At 40.4% G+C, this 23,919-nt stretch overlaps 1 long non-coding RNA gene across 1 annotated transcript; it reads right to left on the bottom strand.

The window, feature by feature from the left end:
- Positions 1-1,602: 1,602 nt before the first annotated feature.
- LOC121068069 lies at positions 1,603-6,172 on the bottom strand. Its single transcript, XR_005818591.1, has 3 exons — positions 6,056-6,172; positions 2,481-2,603; positions 1,603-2,252 (listed from the first exon to the last, which is right to left on the bottom strand). It is a non-coding gene; the product is annotated as an uncharacterized LOC121068069 (long non-coding RNA).
- Positions 6,173-23,919: the final 17,747 nt, after the last annotated feature.

Here is a 23,919-nt window from a genome sequence, read left to right as displayed (position 1 = left end):
AGCACAGGGTGACGATGTTCTGTTTTGACACAGTGTCATCACGCTGCATCCCAGTAGGAAGATGTTATGACACACAGTGCTGACAAAACATCAAAATGTTAACAATTGTTCTTTAATATTCATGTCTTCTGTGATGCCTGTAGCATACTAATTAATAACAGCAAATCAGAAGACCAGCAAAGATCGCTGTTAAATTTATTTATTTAATTCTTATACAAACAAGTTCCCACTGAATATTCCTGTCCAGGTGAACACACGTACTCCATAAGGACTACCAAGCAGGGTTCTTCCAATCTAGCATCTTAATATACGGGGAAAAAATCCCCACCCCCCTTCTTTTTAAATTCTTTCATCTGTTTTTACTATACCCAAAGGAAAATAAACTAATGGTCAGAAATAACAGAGTGGAAAAAGCATGACCTTAATATGAGAGACTGGCAGTAACATTTGGTAGAAACTATTTTAACTGCCAGTATGTGGAAAACAAACAAACAAACAAAAAAAAACAGGCCTGTGTAAGAAAATGATTGAGTCTTCTAAGAGAGATCTCAAGACTTTTGGGTGTGGGGCACAGTGAGGAGAGGAAAGATTTAAGTTGAGCAGAGTTAGCAAGAAGTCAGCCTGGTTGGGGTCCCAGTTAAATGGTCTGTTCAGAAATCCACAGCTGAAAATCCTGGATACGCAAACAGCCAAGCAGAAAGGTCCTGGGGAACCTAAACTCAGTGTTCCTGCTTGAGCAGGGAGGTTGGACCAGATTACTTTCAGAGGTCCCTTCCAACCCCAACCGTTCTGTGATTTTGTGAAAACTGCAAGGGGTGTGCACCCTAGAGTTGGAAGAAACAAGTCTATCAATTAGCTCACCTAACGCAAAGGCCCTCACAGGAGTTTCTCAACAGGCTTCAGAGAAGGGATGGGTAAAGCAACTCAGGCAGCAGACCCAAACCCTGTAACGGCCTTGTGCAAAGCACCAACAGATGGGGCAGAAAAACTGCAGATGGAGGCTGTCCAACAGCCAGGTGGAGAGGAGCAGAAGTCTTACACCGGACTGAAGGCAGGATTTGTACCATCAGACATTCTTTCCACAGTTCAGCCTGTACTCATGCTGCACCGGCACAGAAAGCTGCATGGCTTCACATGCCTGCTTTCCATATTTTATGTTTAACTTATTTTCATCAATCAACTAAAGGGCATCAATCTTTTTTTAGCCATTGCAAACTATCTATTTTAAGGCAATGCTAATAAGCCAGTGAATTAATTATTTTACTACATAGAATGATTGGTAAAAAACTTACCTGGCATTTTTAAGATGAAAATCTCCTGGAACCATTGACAGTTTTGACAGTTTGAGACCTCTGGTTGTTTTCCAGTCTTGATCTACACTTCTCTTTATGACTTTGTGATTTCAGTGTTTTCCAGAAAAAAAAGGCAACATATTCAGAAACGTCAAATGACTGAAGAAATTGTCAAGCCACAGATAAGCCTTATTACTACAGATTAGCTTTAACATAAAAGTATACCTCATCTTCTGCAAATACATAATATTATTAATGCAAATCAGTTTTGCTTTGTGAATAGAGCTATTGATTTCTTTGGATCTATCAAATGATTAAAAATTACTTGCACAAATGTGTGTACAGAATCAAGTCTTTATTAAAAACTGTCTGGATACATTCACCTTTCCTTATGATTTTTCATGAGCTGTAACAGTATATACTTGTTATTGTTTTAGCATTTAATTACTTGCATTAATTTTCATAAAACTTAAATTTCATCTCTTTCTTTAAAAGGTGAGAGCCAAAGAGAGACTCACATGTTCTCATGTTCTGAACCAAAAAATATTTTATTCTAAAGCATTATCATTAATATAAAGATTTGGTCCAGAGCCCATTTCTCCAAGGACTAGTCTCTCCAAACTTTCTGGCACGTGTTTAAGTTACCTTTGAAATTATATAATGAATGACTGCCATGAAGGATGGCCACAATCAGCAGCCTGTGCTGAGTGTGTCCTACACTGCTATAGGCTGAATCCTGAAATAGCTGAGCATTTTCATTTCTTATTGTCGTCACTAGGACTCAAGGTGCTTAAAACAAAAACTGACTAGATAGATGATGACAATTCAATTTTATACAGCTTCCAAGGTTTAACATTTGTTTTGGTTTCACATTGAACTGTCTATTATTGTATTAAAACCTGAACTATTCAGCTTGGATCCTGAACAGCATTTTTGATTTACATCCAGATCACCTTGAGTCTGGAAAAAAAAAAAAAAAAACAACTAAAATTAGCTTTCCTATATGAAGACAGTAGATTACAAGACAGTCTTCTTCTTTTTTCTTTTTTTTTTTTTTCCCAAAAAACAAATGAACAAACCAAACCAACCAACCAACCAACCGAGCCACAAACACAAAATGTCACACCTCCAAACTTTGAGAAAAAATGAACCTTAGAGCTTTTGCTCAAGTAACTCATTGGCACAAACCTTGGCTCTTCCTCCGCTGTCCACTCCAGGCAGCACGAGCACAGGAGTGAACCACCACCTTCACCAAGTGGGCAAAAGGCAGGTTCACACTCAGTTTGTTCCACTGTGAGAGCATACCTGCACCTGTAACACAATTCCAAGTCATTTCTAGAGAACATTAATTTACGGAGATGTGTAGGAGAATTGCAGGCCCTCTCTCTTTCTCCACTCCCTCATGCTTCCTGATGCAGCCAAGCATCCAGGCCTGCCTCTGCATGCCCCACAGAGCTATCTGCATATGCCCAGCAAGTCTGATGCACCCAGACACAGCACACATGTGCTGGCCATCTGTATGGTGTGTCAGAAATACAGCTGCCATATTTCTGCCTGTGATTCCCCAGACAAAGGAATAGGAGCGTCTACACACACTCAGATAAAGCTGGCTTGATGTGACCACACACTTGGCCAGTGTGCCACAGCCGTGGGTCTGCTTGCTCGTTGTTAGCTGAGGAGTTTTCTCCTTTCCTTTCTTATTGCTCTGTCAGTGCCTGCATTGATCCCCACTTGACTCACCTTTCAGAGGCCAGACAGGCTGAGGAAGTGGTTACCCTTTGCAACTGCAACCATGTGAAAGGTCTCTGGGCAAATCCTCTCACTTACTCAATTATCCCTTCACTGAAGTGATTTGCACCGCTGTGGGCAGGGAGACCCATACTCCCAGTGCACTACACTCATTTATCAGGTGAAATGAAGCAAAGAAAGCAAGGTCAGCGAGTGTCCATGCTGCTTACAAGCTGCAGAGCCCTCAAGCCTGTCGTTGCCCAGATTACTTAAAAACTCATTCCCTTCCCAGAGTATGATCCTCTTTAAGAGCAGCTGCTCTCCACTCACTAGTGAGAGGAAGCATATTAGCCTTTGTCACCACATCCCAGAGAGCAGTGGGCACTGCAGACAAAAGCCATACCCGTGCTAGCCGTGCTAGTGTAACGGGCTTTCATTGGTTTTGGAGTGTTTGTTGAGAGGCTACTCATCCTCCTGATAAGTTTTTATGGAAATCAGTATTGGCAGGAAGAGAAATTAGGAACAGGCAGATGGAAAGTGATTGCTTAAACATTATTGTCTTTTTGGTGCTTGGAAAAGCAATAAAACTATTTTATTTGTCTTAGCAACTTTTAGCAAATACTTTTAACTTGGTTTCTTGTGGAAGGGAACCTTTTACAGCTATATTATCTTTTTTTTCTCTTGTTCCTAATAATTTTTATTTCTACCAAGATTCAGAGAAAAGTAGGGATGTTTAAGAAGTCGATTTCATTTCCGTGAGCTTAATGAAGGTAGGTGTCCCTACAGAGAAAAAAATATCTCTATGTGTCCCAGCTAAATCTGACTGGAGTCTAAAGAAAAGCCTGTAGAACAGCAAACCTCATTATTTTTGAGTATCAACTATTTGTCACTCTTATAGCCAGTTGTAACAAGCAAACTGGGTCTAGCTCAATTTTGACAGGCAAAATATTTGTAGCCTCTGAAGCAAGTAAGCTGACAAGCAAAAGAATCCAACAGGAAAATTTGGTGAAGAAATTTTGGTGAACCAGATATATATTTTTCAAGCCTAACCTCTAACTTTGATCATTATTCTAATTCTAAGTAAACCTAGCATTAATGTGATTTTTCCAGATGCACTTTCATACCTATAAGAGATACATCACAGCATTAAACACAGACGATGGTTCTGGGATCATGAGCTGTTCTTCACAACCAGAGCAGAGCCCTATTTGTAGGATTTTGGAGGAAAGTATACTGTGCTGTCTACTGTATATCAGTTATGATAAGATACAGATGAGCATAGATATGTGCATACACATGCAAACACACAGCCACACTCATTTCAGATCGTGTCATATTCCCAGCTCTTCTTGCCTCTGCTTTACTATGCTTTACTGTGAGTCCATCCAGGATTCCCAGCATAGTCACCAGTTCTGATTACATTTTGTCAGAACAAGGTGTATTTTTAATTCTACCCAAGGGTCAAGCTGTGAAGTTATCACTGAGTTTTGGATTTGCTGCAAATCTGTACTGTTGTCACAAATCAACAGGAGATTAACTTGCTCTATGGTACTAACACTTCTATTACTGCCAAAAGGTAAGTTATCTGGTTGTTTTGTCTAGTTCTTCTGTGAGTTCTTCTGTGTCTAGTTCTTCTACAGCAAACAACCAACTTAGAGATTTAATGCAGTTTTAAACTGAGTTCTCCACAATTTGGAGTTTGACGGCAAGATGTGGTGAGATCTTATATTTTTCTCTCATGGGCAGCTCAAAGCATAGGTATTTTGAGGCTAAAACAGTCAAGTTGAAAGCCACTTTCAGAGGGCCCTGCTGCTGAGGAAGCCAGGTCAGCATTGAGAACTGATACTTCAAAAATCACCACACAGCTTTCAGGAACTGAGAAACCTGTGTTTTGTATAGGCTGTGAAGACTCTTCAACCAGCTTGGTGCCTGCCTGTTGTCAGAAGGGTCGTTGAGGGACCTAGTGGTGGGGAGAATACATGTCTTCAGCTAGTCTGAGAAGCCTAGATGCTTCTCCTGGAGGTTTTCTCATCACTAATTTGACAGACTGTTGATATGTGACTATTAAATGGTAATTCTCTTATTATCTATCCCATAAATTGTGGCTAGATTTGGCACTTGAGGCTGGCATGCAGAGACATTACATCAGTTTTCAGGATCACTAAGAAAAAACCCTTATAATAATGTAAAACAAATTTAGCTATTCCTCTTTTTCTGTACTTTAAAGTGACACCAGTAGGTCTATTTGTCCTGACACCATACCTACCAGATTTCTTTTGACTTAAACATAAATGCTATTTTCTGATTCTTATCAACAGGCAGGAAGCTGTGGCCTTGGCTCTACCGTTCTCATTCACATCTATGTCTGCAAGGAGGGCAACATACAAGAATAACTGAATATTCATAAGCTTTTTTCGCAGCAAACCTTGGGCCAATGGTAGGCATGTTTCCCAGCCAAGAAGATGAGGGAGATATGAACAATGAGGAAGTTGTATATCTGCAGTATAGATGGGAACTGGGTCTGCACAGCAGCTGTTTCAGAATTGATAAACCTTTTTTCCTTTTCCTCCTTCTTTCTTGCTTGCTTGCTTGTTTGCTTGCTTTCATAAAACAGACTTTTACTTGGAAACTTTGGGGCTTCGTCCATTTAATAAGGTTCTTTTAACATGGTTCTTTGCATTTCACTGCCTTTTGTTTTCTTGTCTCCTAACTAGTCTATTCAGTGCAGGGCTGGCTTAACAGCACTAACTATACTTACGTGGGCTCTGTCACGGAGAGCTGGCCAAGAGACTAGCATTGCAGAAGACATCTCTAAGAACAGTTTTTGAAAATACTCTTGGAGCCACGTCCTCATCCCTCCTCATGGAACAATGCAAACATTATTAATTATCCTCCATTTCTCCAATTTCTTGCATGCATACAGAGTATGAACCCCACAGTTTAAAGCTCATGTATTATTTGTATAGCATTCCTGGGGCCAGATTTTGACTCTATGCCAGTAGCTGCATTATGTTTTGGCAAAGTGATGGTCTGACCTTTGATGGTCCCGAGAGACACGGTGAGTTTGGCTGCAGCTCTGGGGAGGCACATTTCTCCTCTGCAGTTTACCTATCTCTCTGCTGGCTGGTGAGGAAGGGGATGGTATCACAACACTTGAACTTCCCACTTTGAGTGCAGCTGCTTGTCATAGGCAGTATCAGATGAGAGAAAGTGAAAGGTCTACTATGGGGTGGTTCCCTTCAGGACAGCATCCTCTAGCAGCTGAAATCAATGGGATTCTTGTCTCCTTCAGATGAGCAATTTCAGGACAGCTTTACTCCTCTCAGACTAGCAATGTGTAACCATAATGTAAGAAACAGGGTAAGAAAGCAGGGGAAATGCATTCAATGTCTTGCTCCATGACCCTGCATCTTTCAATATTTAGCTGTGTTCCACCCTTTTTCTCTTCTATTTAGTGGTAAGTACTTTGCAGCTGAGATTGCCTCCCACCATGAGTATACTCAGTCCACAGTGGGGTCCTGATCTTGGAAACTGTCTAATGACACAGGTAAAATGATCCAGAGCAAAAACTTCAGTTCTTTTCTGTTTTGGTGATGATGAAAATATGGCAAAAGCTAAAGTCTCACACAGAGTCACACTGAAACCAAAGAAAATATTTAAATACCAACTGTATAACTTCCTCTCCCTTGCTGCAGAACTGCTGGACTCCCTTTTCTTCATAAACAGAGAATTTCTAGAGGGATTTCATTACAGATGAGTTTTTTTTTTTCTTTTCTTTTTTTTTCCTCATTTGCTATAGATTGGGTCTAATTGTCCCTTCATTAAAGTACAATTCTGAAGGCTGTTAGTAAGGATGAAACAAGACACCAAACTAAAAAGAAAAAAAGATGTCAGCTGTGTTTGCTGAGCTGGCAGGCCCTGAGAAAAACATGTATTTTGCATGTATGAGGTAAATGCAAGTTCTTGATTTAAGAAGAGCTAGGGCTTTGATAGAAATCTTAGAGTCCTAAAGCACTCACCCTGTCGAGAGCTAAATATCTTTGATGAATATGGAGTGCAATGTGGTACACAGATGACAGAGCAGGCGCTTAGAAAGTACAAAACAAAACAAAAAATCCTAACCCTTGGACAGTGAGATTAAGCAGATAAGATGATACTACACAGAACTCTGAAGACACTACATGTGCGGACACACAGTAAATCACAGCCTTTTATAAAGTCATGCAGGCTGCCATTTTAGATCTATCATCAGCTCTGGTGAAAATGACGGACTATGTGGTAAGTGGGTTCAGTGCCATGCTAGCAGATGGGTATGAATGTAAACAGGCAAGAGACTCCACAGGAGCTTCAGGATGGGCCCACTTGGGTCACAGACAAGGCTTAGGAACATGGAAACTTTCTTCTTGTTTCTGTGATTTCTACCTCTTTGGCATCAGTGCGCATGATTTGCATGCCTATCTGGGTCTAGGCTACTACTGAAGAGTTATAAAACAGCTCTTGTGGGTGCATAAGGGGAGATCTTTAAACTCCAACTTCTGTCAGAGTTTCAGGAAAGAAAGCTGAATGGATAGAGAGACAAAAGAGTGCATGAAATCTCTTCTCTTGTTTCATCAGCACAGGCCTCCTCTGGAGTCAGCAGAGGTCTGTGTACCTTCAGCCTGCCCGGTGCTGTCTGCACTGAACAGGTATGGAGATACTTCTTTGTCAAAGAAGTCATCTTGCAGGCAAATTCTGCTGGTGAGCAGCGCCTTCTGTGTGGTCATAGTGTGACCAAACAATTTTCTTTTAGTGGGTAGAGATTATTCTAGTGGCTTTGTCTTCTCAAATTGAAAGCAACTTGCTTGAGCAGCAATCTGTTTATTTAATCATTTGCCACACAATATGCATAGCTTTCGGATGACGAAAATCCACCTTACTCTGTCATTCCAAACTGACTTTTTGTAAATAATTATTTCTCATCTTCCTTCATCTTTGAGGAATTAAATCTCCCCAATATAAGATCTCTTTCTCTCTCAAGTTTTCTCAGATGAAACATGCTGCAGCTTTACAGTCACATTCGTGCTTGCCTATCATTTATATTATTTTTGTTTCAAGGCACCAGGTCAAACTCTGTCCTCACTTACTCTCATGCAACCACAGAGACTTCAGTGTGGCTGCAATCGAGGATGGAATCTGACCCATTGTGTTTGTTTTTAATCAGAATATGCATGACTTAATGTTGCCTTCTCCTTTATTTTAATCTCCTAGGGCAGTCTGAAGAATCAGATGTTGAATCTCAAGGGATTTCTCCCTCGTGAAATATTCTAAATATGTCAGGAAAAATGTTTTGTCAATTCCAGCTTGTTGATTCACCCCAGCCAGCTGGCTGGGCAGGCTCAACCACTACACACTGCCATGCAAACTGGGAGGTCGGAGCTGAGAGCATGCAGGCAGGATGGTGGGGCCATGTGTTAGAGCAAATTGGTTGGATTCCATGTATTGTAGTAGATGAAGTGTTTGGTCTTGGAGGGAAGAAAAGGTTGTATGCCAATTGTCACTCAGGACTTCACTTAACTGACTGAAGTAGAGAGAAGTTGGAGTTGAGGTCTATGCCCATGTTTTCACCATCCTTGACTAGACTGCCCTGCCTTTCTACCAAAGGCATCAGAGTCATGGTACACTCGTGAAGATAGAGGTGCTGGCAGCTCTGCCTTGCCAACCTCCAGAACTACTAGTGCCTTCTGAAGGGTTCCACTGTGAAAAAAATAAAAATAATAAAAAAAAATTCCTTCATCAACATAAGCACTTAAAAAAATGCCCTTCGTGAAGATATAATATTATTTAATATTCTTGAAAATAAAAAAGATTAGAATATTGATTGACTTTTTTACTTGGCTTATCATTGGATTTAAGGGTAGCCTGGGCTTTCTGTTTCCTTCTACAAAACTGACCCAGATCCTGCAAATAGTTTGGAAAGTTGTCATGTATCTCCAGTGCACCAAGAGATTTCCCAAGGAAAGTGGATTTTCATTTTGTAGTTTATACATGTTACAATACCAAGGAAAGACATAACCGTGGCCATGATGGTTAAGAACATCCCCTCGGTTGGGGATGGTTTAGAGAGGCATACAGTCGGAGAAACCCCCCCTTTTTTTTTTTTTTTTTTCACATGCTGCTGTAAGGAAGAGGAGTATCATACTCCCAGCACCACAGGAGTTCACTGAGGTGTTAATCAGATGAGAAGGAAAGTGTTTTTCAAAACAGCAAAAACAACTGTTTTGAGAATGTACAAGTTCTTCCCTTAGAAACCATGAATTTGTGAGCTGAAGCCCTGTGTGTTTAATGAATTTTTTAATATTACAGGTTGTCTTCTGAAAGTAAAGCATGACTGTTTTACTGAGGGCTATATTTTCATAGCATTTCAAATGCTCAGATCTGCATATTGCCCTTGCCTTGGGTCGTAGCCTTAAAGACCAAAATAATACTATAGATGCCTTAGTGCAAAATGAGCAGGGAGAACAACTAAAGCAAAGGAGCAGACAGAGAAAGCAATACACAAAGAGACAAACGATACAAAGCAGAACCAGACTTAGACATCAGAGGTCAACCCACAAAATATTGTGAGGGGTGAACACGTAAAAAAGGAAATTCTTCCAAGGAAAATAGTCACATAAATGGTTTTTGAGAAAGCTGCAGGGCTCCCTCATATGGGCTCCTCCTGCAACATATACCCCTTGCTCTCATGCAATTGTCTTTGGCACACAGAGACACACAATACAGTCACGAACTGCTTTTTGTGTTGAGATACGTTTATCTATGGAAATTTTAATTCAATTATAATTTTAATGGAGGTTTGTCATAGAAATTAAGAGGATTCATTATAACTGGAAGTAGATGTAGCAAACGTAAAAGAGTACAAGTTTTTTTTGACCTTACTTTACTGGCTGTTACTTCACTTAACAAAAGAATTACCAAAATGTCTTGCAGAATTAGAATCTACAAGAACAACACGCAGTCAGAATAATAGAAAAAGTGTGCAAGAGAGATACTGTATTGTGGATACCAAAAGAAGTGAAACATGTTTCTTATCATTAACCAGTCAGATTTGCCATGATCTTTTAATGGAAGAAAATAAGCTATTAATAAAAAATTTAGTCAATATTGACATTTTAATGTTTCCTCTTAAAATGCAGATCCTGCCTTATAAATTACTAAAGGAAAGAAGCTTTAATAGCACTTGTTTGGGGACACTGGAATAAATGGCTTGTTTTGCTTATGCCTATACAAATTATGGTGCAATATCCCAAATAATTCCAGTGATTGGAAACTTCAACATCTGCTTTTCACTAGGGAATGCTTTCAGATTTTCTACTGTCCTCAGGTGGTACTTTCTGACTTGTGCTCAGAGTTGTCACTGTCAGTGTGAACACTGTCAAAGACCTGGAAAGATGGAATGGTTCATTTTCCCACAGGAAATAACAGTGAGCAAGTTGCATGCTTAAGTTAGGCATATTTATAAGTGTGATGGGATATTCAAAAGTAAGCATCCTCCAGGAGGATCCCTTCTTCTGTAATCAAAGTGATGTCTCATCCTTAGTGTAAATGAGACAGGCCTCTTCCAGCTCTTTACTTTCATATCCATAAGATAATGTTTGTATGGGTCTAGACATTTCCAGTCACTCCTAGTCAAACCTAAGAAAGTTATGTCTTGGTGTATATTTTTAGGATGAGATTTATACTAGTCCCAGTCGAAGCTTAGCACCCAAAGTCGTCTCCAAAGCTAGGCATGGACTGGAAGAAGGAATCTGAATGGCAAGTCCCCTCTGGGTGCCTGGTTCTTGGAGCAGGGTTCTTGGAGCAGGTCCCAGAGGCAGACCCTGCCACCAGTCGCTTCTTGCTGGCTGGCCTTTATTCAGGAAAGCTTCAACCCTCATGACTGAAACAAAACATCCTTGAGGAACTTATGAATAAGTCCATTTGCTTCCTGCCTCAAACACTTCTAAAACATTAACCTGAAGCGTAAACGTTTCTGCCTTTCATTTCCTTGGGGATGACAGAAGAGAGAGACTGAGACTGATTGCAAAAGCTGTAGTGCTTGTCTGAAGTTTTTAGCCTGACTCTGGTCAGGCCCCAGGTGACCAGCTAATGAAAATAATTCAAACTTTACCAAAACAAGAGCCATTTATAATGTGGAAATTCTAGACAGACAGCTCCACAAAACCCTGGGAACAAACACGGAGATAAATCTTTGCAAGGAAAAGCACCCCTACCTCACTGCTCACAAGGTCAATTCTAAATAGCATCATGGGGCACAGCCCCCACATGTGGCAGAAAATTAGTTAGCATTAGTTTTGTTTTGTTTTGTTTTGTTTTGTTTTCCATACCTGTTTGCTTTTTCCTCTGGAGTGATGCAGTATGAGAACACATTTTGTTTTGGGAATATTAGACAGCCTTTTCAAACCCATGTCTTTTATATAAGCAAGCTTTGGGATTATTCTTAAGAACAGTTTCTATAACCATAAATGAAAGAGGAAGAATGAACCCTGGAAAATAGGTAGAAAAGCCCTGACTTGAAATAAATACAACACAGCCATGAAGCAAGACATGGAACAGTGAGAGGAACATGTGTGAAAGGGGAAATGAGCTGGGGCTCTCCAGTAAGAAAACTGGAAGTTTTCAGATGTCAAAAATCTCCCAGAAAGAGGAAAAGGAAGATGGCTTTCATACCATGGCACACAGGGTTGCGAGCTTGGTCAGCACCTCTAAAGCACAGCTGGAGGTAAGCAGTGACCAGGAGCCATGGCACCCCAGTGAAATTGTCCACCAGGGCTGGTGTCCCCAGGCCGGGAGGTCAGCAGCCTGCTCCTTCCTGGTCTCCAAGTAGGAGCTCCCGGGCAGAGCGGGGCCATGGGACATGCTGGTACTTGGTGGAAGTTTCCCAGCCAAAAGGCCTGCAGTTATGAGGAAAGTGCATGCTGACCATTGCAGGCTTGGGACCATCCTCAGGGCATGCCTGAAGACCACACAATGAAGAACAATTTAGAGTCAGTACCAAAACTCTCACCAAGATGTTCTCAGAGATCATCTCAGATATGGCACAAAATGATGAGTCTTAACTGAATAGACTCAGTTAAGTCCACTTAAAAGCCTTATCTAAGCCTTTTTAATGTAGATTGCAACTTAATTAGAATGAAGTGCTTATAACGTGAGTTTTGTAAATAAAAAGTGTTTAGAAGTGCACATTGTGGAACTATTCTTTTTTTTAAATTGTAACTTCATATTATATTAAAAAGCATATTAAAACCTTTGTATGTATACATAAATATATGTAAACCTTGGCATTTATTAATACTTTGTTTCATAATAGCTATTTTCCAAGCATTTACTAAGACCTCTGTGAAGACACAAAATGTATTTCTGATTCCTGTGGAAATCAGTAACTGGAAAATTGTCTTTTTAGTAATTCCTGCCTTTTGAGGTGTCTTAGATGTGTCCTAATAAGAAACATTGTAAAACTTATTAAATGTGTTAAATTGAATCATATCCCAATCCCATGTATTACAGCCAACAGCTAAGTATTTTTATCTCAGTGTTCAGTCCCAATGAAAAATAGTACTTCCCACACTTGCTGCTTTCTAGGGTCAACGCTTGAGCAAAGGTCCTCTCTTAAGACATATCTGTTATCTGCCTGAACAACACGTGCACAAGAGACTATGCTAAGGTTATGGAGAGGAACATTTTAAAGGCATTTATTATTTCCAAAATAAGTGAAAGAGAAGAATATTATATGTAGTGTCAAACCGTCTCCATATTAAAAAAAAAAAAAAAGTAAGGCTATGGTTGCTTCTTTCAAGTTCTCACTGTTGGAAGAGAATTATTTCTGAAAGTGATGCGGAATTCTCAGCATGGATAAAATTGCTTGTAGACAATTGCTGTATCATGTTGCATGGTGTACAAGACTTGCGTGATGTGTTAATGCCTATGCTATCTCTTGAAAACAGTTTTTCAAAACATCTGTGAAATCACTGATGGAAGTCAGGTCTGGGCTTTTGTTCCAGGTGTCCAACATTATTTTGACAGGGCTCATTTCAGTGCATTATTAAAACTGCCACGAATTAGCAAAACGAAATTAAAATAGAAGTAAAACCCCTGAAAGTGTCCAGTAGTGTAATTCTGCTTTCTAGTTTCCATGAATACAGCTGTCAAAAAACCATCACAGCTACAGGAATTCAGGGAAAACACCTGAAGAATTTTGGTGTCTGTACTTGAGGAAAAAAATGAGTTAAACTAATAATAATAATAATAATAATAATAATAATAATAATGGTCAAAAGAGTTTGGAGGAAATTTTGACAGTCTGTCACTTCTTCGGTACAAGGTGTCTCATTTTTAAGTTGCAAGATAACACATTATAGCTTTGTTTTTTACTTAGTACGAATCATCTTGGGCCACAAACATTCTTTATGTGATGAAAATTCATATGAAATATTAAAAACAACAAAAAAATTGTCCATGAAGATCTATGGTACTACTAGGGCACAAGCTGGAAAATGTTGGGAAAATCAGCATCATAACTTGCAGCGTTCACTACCACTACCTATTAACCAGCCTTCGGTTTTTGGATATAAACTTTTGTGACCCCAGCTTTGTACCAGCAAACCTGGAATCATTGCCATAACTTTCCTGCATGCAAAGATGCCAGTGCTGCAGTGATAAAGGGTGAGTTACATCCCTCCCTTTCCTGTCAGGAAGAGTGGAAGTTACAAGTGCTCATGTCAACTGGCTGAGGACATCTGGGATGCTGGTGGGAGCGGTTCCCTTCCTGAGGGAAGCCTTGGTCTGGGCACCAGCAGTGACCATGTACCCTCCTGCACGGTTCCACCTGCTACACATGGCTGAGTGACTGCACAGCTTCTCTGAAAAAGCATGTAGTCAATTTTCATGGTTAAAGTGGGACAAAGTGAAGGGGAATGTCCTTTTACTGCTTGGCTACATGTGCTTCTGTATTACCCAAAACACGTCATCTCTAGGGATGCTTGGTAGGGGCGAGTAGCTTTAGCCCTTCCTTACCCATTCCTGACAGTCACTCCAGATGCCTCCAGGGTATCCCATATATGAGCTTATCAAGTCCTTCTGATGACTAGATTCTCAGCTTTGCAATGATGGGCTGAAACCAGAGAAACAATGGAGTCATTGTCTCATTGTTATTGGTTAAGATGAGGCTCTGTTTTCCAGGAAGCTTTCTGAAAACATTACACTGCCTGCTTGTTATTTTCTGAGCAGCCATGCTTCAGAAGGAAATCAACATAGGCATAGCGTGAGTCTTCCAGTAGCCTAGCAGTCTGGTAACAAGCTCAACTATTGTATAAAGAATTAACATTCCCTTAAAAGAGTGTCTCCATGCCCTTGAGACCTATTAGCATGGTATCCGAGTTACAAGAAGATCCCACAATACCAAGAGAAGGGAAAAATTGTGTCTATTTATCTACTCTATTTATGTCTTTTTCCTAATAAATCCTTCGAGAAAGAGGAAACATTTGCAGGGAAAATGTTATGGACAAGCTAAAGGATAACAATTATTTTTTGAATGACTTGAATAATTTCCAGAAAACTGGCCTTTTCACAGAGAAATTGTTGAAAGAAAGAGGGCAGAAAGGAACTGCATAGAGCATTCAATTCCTTATGGCTGAGTTACTCAGTTGGATTTTGAAGTTAAATTTAAGGTACAAAAAGATTTATTCAAATAACATTTAATGATTGGCTTCATTTCAGATAAACAAGCATGCTGCAGTCGAGTAAAGCTGAAAGTTTTCCCTGTTCCCATGTACTGTAGGTTTTAAAGAATGAGTGCCTTGGCATTTTGTATAGGTCAAGCTAAGTGGTATCATAGGTTAAGTTCTGGCATTCAATCTAAACGTCCTCATGTTTGTACTTTACAGCCAGGTTTTGGACATTACTTGAAAAATTGCCTACACCCGAACAAAGAGTGATCACTGCACAGGCCCCTCTGAGAGATATTTCCCTCTCTTCTCTGCTTTCCTGAGTCAGAGAAATGCCATTTCAAAGTGATATGCAAACCATCAGGCATTTGGAAGGGATACTGGCTTTTGGGATGAAACTTTGCATGTCGTAAAAAGTTTTCATTAAAAAATTTGTTGCTGATATAGGAGCTAGAGTGGCATATGCAGGCTGACTGGGAAATAACAACTCGTTATTGTTCCTTGTAAAGTCTACCTTCTAAGATTTCTTTAAAAAAATAAAACAAACAAACAAAAAATCTGTTTTAGGAAAGGCTTATAACTCCAAATTACTCGGGGTTTGCATTAATCACCTCCTAGGAAAGCTCTCGGTCGCGTGGGTTGTGTGTCTCAGCTTTCCTTGCTCAATGTGCTAGAATGGTCTCCAGCATTGTTTATGTTTGCCACAGCATAATCACTTAGCAGATCTCCAATAGTGATATTGTTCAGACCCAGATGATCCAATGTCATCAGCTAAGCATTTATATACAGTGTCTTGCTGTTGGAATTTAGTGCAGGCTTTAGTTGAACTAAGAAAAGCTCTCCAAGAGAATGTTAAGAAACAGAATGCATAAACTGAGCTGAGTCAGATTTTGCAAGTAACACTAGATGTAGCGGGTGTGCTCAAAAACTTTCCTCTGGTTTTCCAGATTTCAAAGAATTTCAAGATATCCCCTATTCTTACAAGGAACAATTCTGCTACTTGCCAATATTCCCCCTCAGCTCGGATGGGAACAGTTTATGCACGCTCACTGCTGGAGCAAACAAAAGAATTCCATAGCTTATCCACTATAGGAGACCTGGTGTTAACATTTTTAATCCCTTAGTTACTTTTCAGCTCGGGTAGGGAATCTGCTCTAATCGGTGCTGTCAGCAGATTTATCTCACGTGTACTGCAGAGCACACAGCTGAATTTTCAGGGTCGTTCATACCTCTTGTATAGAGGAAATCACATTTCTTCCTGGGGGAAGGCGCATGTAGGCACACATACTGGGGAGGGTTGAGTGGTAGCTCCTTCTTTCTCACATCACTTCTCTGGAGAGTGGGCAAGCAGTTTTTGTTGCTCCCTGGTAGCTAAGGGTGAGTAGGGAAAGAATCTGTGGTAAAACCAAGAGTGAAACCTTTTCACACTTCCAATAAAACAAAGAAATTTAGTTTCTAAGTGAACCAATGACATTTGATTTTTCAGGCTTTTTTAAAGAAAAGGAAGGTGAATTTGAAAGTAAGAGGTTAGAAGATGCAGGTGCTGCTCACAAAGACAGTAAGAGGTTAGAAGATGCAGGTGCTGCTCACAAAGACAGCAGAGCGATCCCCTCATCATCTAAACCCTACTGGTTGGAGCACTCATCCATGCACGATACTGGAAAGACATGTTCCTCTCTCCACCCACACAGGAGCAGAGACTTGACCCCTTTGGTGTGAGAGCCCTCACCCTTGGACTGTAGGGGCCTTGTCACTTTCTAGCTATGGCTGGGGAATATCTCCATTCCCTTTGGAAGCTGGTTAAATAAATGAAAGCTAAACTCCCTTTATTTCTACTTGAGCACTACTACTGACAGGCTCACTGTGTTTTGAATTCTTCCATTTTGTAAATGTGTCTTTGTTTTTAGATTATCCTTGTGCAGACAAGCCTTTAATGCCACATTGAAGATCTCTCTTACTTCTCCTCTTTTAATCATCTGGTATAGAAATCTCTTGGCCTTTCATATTTCTGAGGCATCTGTAAAATTAGTATGTTCTACTTTAATCAAAACCACACTGTGCATATTGTAATCTTTCACCTCAGCTACTACAGCTTCTGCCTTTTTGAACTTTGCATCTCATCACGCTTCTCTCTGCTGTATACAAGGTTCTGCTAAATCCAATTTACTCCCATACAAATCAAGCCCTCATCACTTCCCTTTTTCAGACACCTCCAGCAGATTCTAGTAAATTCCAATGTCACACGTAAGCCTCTTATCAAAACTTGGAAACTTTGGAAAGCTACACCACACTTTCACATTATTTTCTTCACATTTTCTGATTCCTAGACCTATGCAATACCTGAGTCATCAATACGTAAACATCCCCTTTGCTTTTTCTTATTTTATTTTTTATTTTTTTCCCCATAAACGCCTCATTTTCAGTTTTTCTTTTTGCTTTTTCTTTGGAGTCTGACGACTGAGTTTTCTTCATTCCAGTCCTTCCTTATAATGAGTTTTTCACAATAAGCAATTCAATAGTGTTCAGCCAAAGTTTTCACTGTCTGATAGACTTAGACTCTGTTCTCTGTGTTTTAGAGACGAACACTAAATACATTGTGAGAACCAGTAAATTATAATTACCAATGCTGCCTGTCGAAAATAAAATTGAGAGGAGTCAGTCCAAAGTACACCTTAGACATTTCTGACTAAAAAAACAGAAATAAAATGTTCATGTCAGCCACAGAAACTGCACCAGAGACAGACAGAGGGACTGTGTATGCATGTCTTTCTGGCTCAAAGCCTGATCTTTCCCCATTTCAGTCAATGGAAGCTTCACCGTTAACCTCAGTGTGCCTGAGACCAATTCCAAAAGTGGGCTACAGGAAAGATAAATCGAGCTCCCAGATCCTGAAGCCAGCAATACAAAATGCAAAACAGTATCCAGGTACATAACTTCAGATGAAGGGATTAATATGCTAGGAGCTACCTCTAGCAAAAAGTAAAGCATCTAATTACTAAAGCAGAAATGATAGTTCCTGTGTTAAAGTTTTTTTGTTTGTTTTGTTTTGTTTAAAAATGTTTCTATAGTAGGATTGTCTTCACTCACAATTTAAAAATAATAACTTGAATACATATGTTTGCATAAAATTATATCCTATATATATATATATATATATATATATATTTCAAATCACATCAATAATAGATAATGAATAGCCTTGCCTAGTTTTTAAAACCAGCAAGTTTTACTTGCTTTAGACCACCTTATTCCAGAATCACTTGTTCTTTCAGGGTCCATTGAAAGGAATGAGTTTCTGCTATTTACAACAGAGGAGAGGGAGCTAACATGCGCATAGATGTGGATCCTACTACAGTATGTCTAAAAGTGCCAAATCAGCTCCCAAGGTAGTATGAGTTATGAAGGAAACGTGAACCTTGCATGCAACAGCCCTGCAGAGAAGGCTGCCAAGGCAAGGCTGGCTGCAGCCACAGTAAGTACTGTCCTGCACAGCCCAGGATTGGCAAGAAAAAGGTGCAAAGGGCAAATAAACCCACCTTACACAACTCAGAGATTGTCCCTTGGCAAGTCCCCAGTGTCTGCAAAGGGTGGGATGGCTTGTTTATGTACACAAGAGAGCATAAAGGAGCTGTAGCAATGCAAAGGAAAGACAGCAGGTCCTAAGAATATAGGAGGGGACACGGCAGGGAATAAAAAAGTACATTGTTTTTGCACAGGAGATGCAAGATGAACTCATTCATTGGAACAAGTGAGATATGATATGCCTGACCCTATGGCGCAGGTTTTCAGAAGAGCATTTAAATGCTCTCTCATGTCCAATACTCAGTTGCATATACGACAGTACTACACAATGCCATTGCACATACAATTCTGGGGAAGACTGGTTCAGGTAAAACATGTAACTGAGAACATTTTTAAAGAGACCTAAATATGTCTACATATGTTTTATACATTGTTGATGTTGGTTTCTTGAGTATTTTGGTAAGTGTTTTGTGATGCTGTTGACAGTGGCTCTCTGAGTGTTTTCATATCTGCATTGATGGGAAATACTTGAGCATATAGAGACCTTATATGAATGTAACTCAGTCCTTGGAGAGAGGAAGACGTGGCCTGCACTGAGGGTAATGAACTGGCTGGCAGAGAAATCTGTTTTAACCTATGTGAACTCAGTGAAGATTATGCCCCCGAAGGCTGACTGAAGAAATTCCCATATCTCCCATTGAAAATCTTCCCACCTACTGCTTTTCAACAGAAAGAATGCCATAAAGGCCTTTTAGGCCAAAGAGTTCAGTCATGTTATTTTTACCATCCCAACTAAAAATGCCTCATTGCACTATTCCAGCTAGAAATATTGCCACATTATTTGTTGCTGAGCTTCTTCCAATAGAAATACCACAAAAATGCCTTTTCTTTGGGGTATTTAGACTACGAAATCCTTACAAATTGTATATATCAACATAGCTCAAATTGGTACCAAGCATTTTTTTTTTAACATTACCAGTGTTTTGTGGTATGTCTTCCCTTTCCATTTTGAGAACACATCATCATATTAGAGCTCCTGCTGGGAAGAAACTGTCACCAGAATTCTTACTTGGTAAAAGATGAAGAAAAAATCAATTATTGAAAAAAAAAAAAGGTATAAAATTTAATCTTTGCCTAAAAAGAAACTTGAAATCTTATTTTCTAGAGAACAAGATTGTCTAGTGTATTTAAGCAGGATAAACAGTCAAATAGATATCTTTCTGGATGACTCATTTGTATTCATAGTTATATAGGTCCTTCAAATTCTGTTACCACAGTGGGCATTGGTAGGGAAGTTACATCTGTTTTGTAATAACTTCATTTAGGATATTTTCTAATTCAGAAATATTTGGTTATATGAATGACCAGATGGCTCCTTCATGTCTCTTTTAGCCTTTTCAGTTTACTGATTTGAGAGATCCAAAGACTGTTTGCAAAAACATTACCTTGGAGACTCCAAAATTTGGAGGGAAGCTAGCTAAGGTAAGAAATCTTACAAACAAATATATGGAGGCTTATTCTGTGAGAATCCAAGCCCATGACAATTTCCTTAGGCAAGATGCATATCAGGGTTTTGTCACGATGTGTGTATTGTCAGTGAGCAGCCTCAGAGGTTCAGTTGGAGGTGAATATGGCCAAAAGTTGGTTTGAAAAGCAGCAAAGAAGTTGGTTGGTTGGTATGTGTGAAGTTGGAGGAGGGGAGGTTGGAAGAGATGATGTGTAATACCATGCTACTGTCCCTTTAGGTGTTTGCACTGAAGCTCGTAAGATGTGTTGAAAAAATCTGGAATATAAATTTCTTCCATTTTATGAAAATCAGATGTGAAACAGAGCATTGGATTTTTTTCTTCCATTTTGGGAAAGTTTGTATTCAATTGGGAACCATCAACTTATGCTTTGCCCCATGGGTTCAAACTGGACCACAAACCTGAACCGGCCCCCCACCCTCCCCATGTTGCCTTTGGACCTAAATCCTGAAGGAGTTTTGTGACTCGAAGCCTTCTATAGGTAGCAAAAGTAATAACTATCTTTGCATTGACTTCTAGAGGTTGAAGACCAACCCATTAAGACGAATAAGATATTTCTATACTTGATTTTATTAAACACATTTCTATTTTGTGCCCAACACTTTAAAAGTTCATTTTAGCACACCACGGTCTTTGGTTTCCTTTTGTTTTCCTTGAGTTGCCCATTTAAAGAACACAGTCCTGCAGCATATCAGGGTAGCAGCCTGGCACAGCTGAGGTTCACAAAGGACCTGTCCTCCCCAGTTGCTGCATCACAGGTTTCCAGAAAACAATGTTTGGGCAAAACTTCAGACGCACGCCAAAGCAAGGATGACTGTTACCAAACAACCTCAGCGTTTGAAGACAATTCCCCATGAGGGTGGGCTCTGGGTTGGTACTGAGGGGCACGGACGTCATGCAGAGCCTCACTCTCCTCTGGCTGACGCCACTTCTGACGTGGAGCAGCCACCACCTCGTGCACAAACGTACAGGACATCGGAAATGGCCCTGCAGACTGACCACAGAAGCAAGCAATATCTAGGTAGGCCCTTTCTCTCCAGCCTAAAATGGCTTTTTTCAAAACTATTTGGCACTCCCCTGAGCTGTTGAGTAACTGGGTTAGAATTTTTTGTTTGTTTGCTTTAAACAAAATGGGATCGTTATTGTGCAATAGCATTGTTCTGGGATGCAGACAGCTTTTGCAGGCTGTCTGCAGCTTTGTATTTATAAAGTATCTGTGTTTTTAAAACAAAGGTCAGTGATCATGCTATCAGGTCATTACTGTATCTGTGTGACTGTGGGATCAGAGCCTGCTGATAATTGGGCCACCGACGCCCCCGGGCTCCCACGAGCAGCTCCAGTGCAGCCATCTGCAGGGCTGAGGGATTACTGCAGGTGAGCTGTGCTCTCCACCCTGCCCCAGCCACTGTGCAGATCAAGGTTTTCTTCACCAGGTGTTCCCTGTCCAGACAGGCAACGGGGCTTGATTTAGTGCCACTAGTAATCAGCACCTTCAGATGAATTAAAAACAGGACTGTAAATCTTGATGTGCTCTTTCATCCGCGACTTTTTGGTTCTCAACATCAAAATAAGTTGACATTCCTCCACCACATGGCAGGGTTGGGTCTTGTTTTACTGGGAAATTGAAGACTCCAGCCCACAGTGCTCATGTTGTAACAATATAGCATGTGGGAAGAGTGTGAGTGATGTCTTGAATAGAGTACTGGCTTTGTTCCTCTGGGATCCAGGTTTCAGTCGGATCTCAAGTCCTGTGTTAAATGAGTAGTCTCTGCTCCATTCCTGGGGGAACAGCAGTCTGCATTAGAAAACCACGGTGCATAATTCAGCAGTCAGTAGCTGCAAGCCAAGAACCAGATTCTCAGAGCAAGTTAAATGTCTTCCTCCCGGACAGAGGATCCCTCCTGCTCCTCTGGGCTCAGGTCAGGAGCCACCTGATGGGCATCTTGCCCATGGTGAAGACAAAGACACTTCCAACAGAGCTGGCCTCCACAACAAAATGTGGAGACAAGCCTCTGACTGGTGCTTTTTTGTAGCAGGAATGTAATTCTCCAGCTTGAATTTGCTAACACTCCTTCCAGATGGCACTAATATTATTCACAAATGAACTGAAGAACCCTTTGGTCCAAAAAAGCCTTTATAGAGCCCCCCTGCACGCCCCCCCCCCCGCCCAAAAGCCACTGGACATGTAAGCCCTGGAATGGCTTGCACTCTTGGGTGTAGCTCAAAAAATCCCAAGCAGATCCAGTTGTAGCGTCCTGTGAATTTCAAACAGATCTTGTTTTTGTGAAGGGAAATTGGCCCACAACTGGTACCAGAATCTGATGATCAATTGTCTACTCATTTTAAATGAACAGAATTCTGGCTGAATTCAAGCTTCCTTTGGAGCCATAAGTCTACACAGGACTCTGACACAAGCACAAGCATCATCATGAGAGTGCAGATAATCCAGGGACCTAGAAGAACAGAGAGGAGCCCCAAGATTGGACGCTGGAGCCAAGCTCCATGGAAGAGCAACCATGGTCAGCGTTGTTTGCTGGTTGGTGGCTACCTTAGCCAAGAATACCAGCCCTTTAAGATACACTCACAATGCATGGTACAGAAATTATAGAACAGAATGATAACTGTTGGGGGAAATGATGAGACAAAAGCTTTCGTTAGCAGATGAAATGAATACTAAAAATGGTACTTGAAACATATGGGCTTTATTCTACATTCACACGCTGACCTCTTTCATTGTTCTAAGAACAGCTAAGGGATGGTCCACAACCTGATCTTGCTGCTTAACTATAAAGTATTCCACTTTATATATATATATATATATATATATATATGTATATATATATAAATATATAAATATATATATATACTATATTTATATAGTATAGACTTACTCAGCCTTCGTGAAAATCTGAATGTAGCCCAATGCCGTACAAATGCTGACAACTCAGCACATTATTCTTAACAGTAAGCCCGATCCCACAACTCACAGTATCTGTTGAACAATGAGAAGCCAGGCTGTACCATCTGCACTTCTGGGAGAAGGCTGGAAGCAACAGGAACACAATTCAAGGGTTGTAGTAGGAATGCAGAGGTCCATATGCACTGCACAAAGCAGTGCTATGCAGAGCTCTGGAAACAGAGTGAATAACGAGTAGCAAGACTGAATTGCCCAAGGCTGGCAATGCTGTTCTGACATGGAAGCACAGCTGACAGGCCGAACTCTTTCTGTATCTCTGCGTTGTGCTATATAGACATACCAGATTGTCTGGAGACTCCTTACACAGGAATCCTTACAGAGTGCTGAGCTGCATCATACTGACGTAGCCAAGAGGGCTCTATTTCTGTGAGGGGAAGATAAAAGAAACAAGTACTTTCTTTGAAACAGCTGTTTAGACTTCTAAGTAAGTCTGGGTGTCTCAATAAGCCCTGCATGTAGCCAAATACATATAAAAGAATCATATGAAATTCTGTGCTGTACCAGAAGGCAATGGTCCCTTCTTTCCTTACAATCAATGAAACTTAGTCCATCTTTCACACGGCACCTCTGACACCACCACATCTCTTCTCTTCTTCTTTCCTTCAGCTTCCCTTTTCCCACTTCTCTCCCTGATGACCTGCCTTGAAGCTTCAGTGCAGGTCTCACCACTCAGCAGCACCAGCGCCCCAGTCACCTGAAATGTCTGCGCTCAAAGCTGCGGTTCCCTATAATTCTTCATTGTATACATTAGAGAGAATTGTCCCGATTAATAATGTTTTAGATTAAAACTTATCTAGGCTTTCAGCCACTTAAGAGTTGTCAAACGTTGTACTTACAGTCGTAAGTAAGGCCAAGCTGGAGTGTGAACAATTGCTCTTTTTCTCCAGAATACTCATTTGTTATTAATCTCTCAGCTAAAAGTGTGATGACTGGAGTGTTACTTCAGGGAGATTGATAAGAGTGCTATGTCTCAGAGTGGGAGGGGGTCAATAACTTAGAGCTATTTGTTTTAGATAAGCAATTAAGCCAACATTATCAAGCTTGTGTGGAAAAAAAAAAAAAAAAGCTTTTAATTCAGATCCTTACTTAGGCACTTCAATGGATTAGAGCAAAATCATGAAGGTTAATTTAGATGTAGGCTCTTATGTGTACATGACCAGGTTTGGAAATGTTTG

Source organism: Cygnus olor, chromosome 3 (genome assembly GCF_009769625.2).
Source record: "Cygnus olor isolate bCygOlo1 chromosome 3, bCygOlo1.pri.v2, whole genome shotgun sequence".
Lineage (NCBI taxonomy): Eukaryota > Metazoa > Chordata > Aves > Anseriformes > Anatidae > Cygnus > Cygnus olor.
This window is presented reverse-complemented; position numbering and strand designations above follow the sequence as displayed.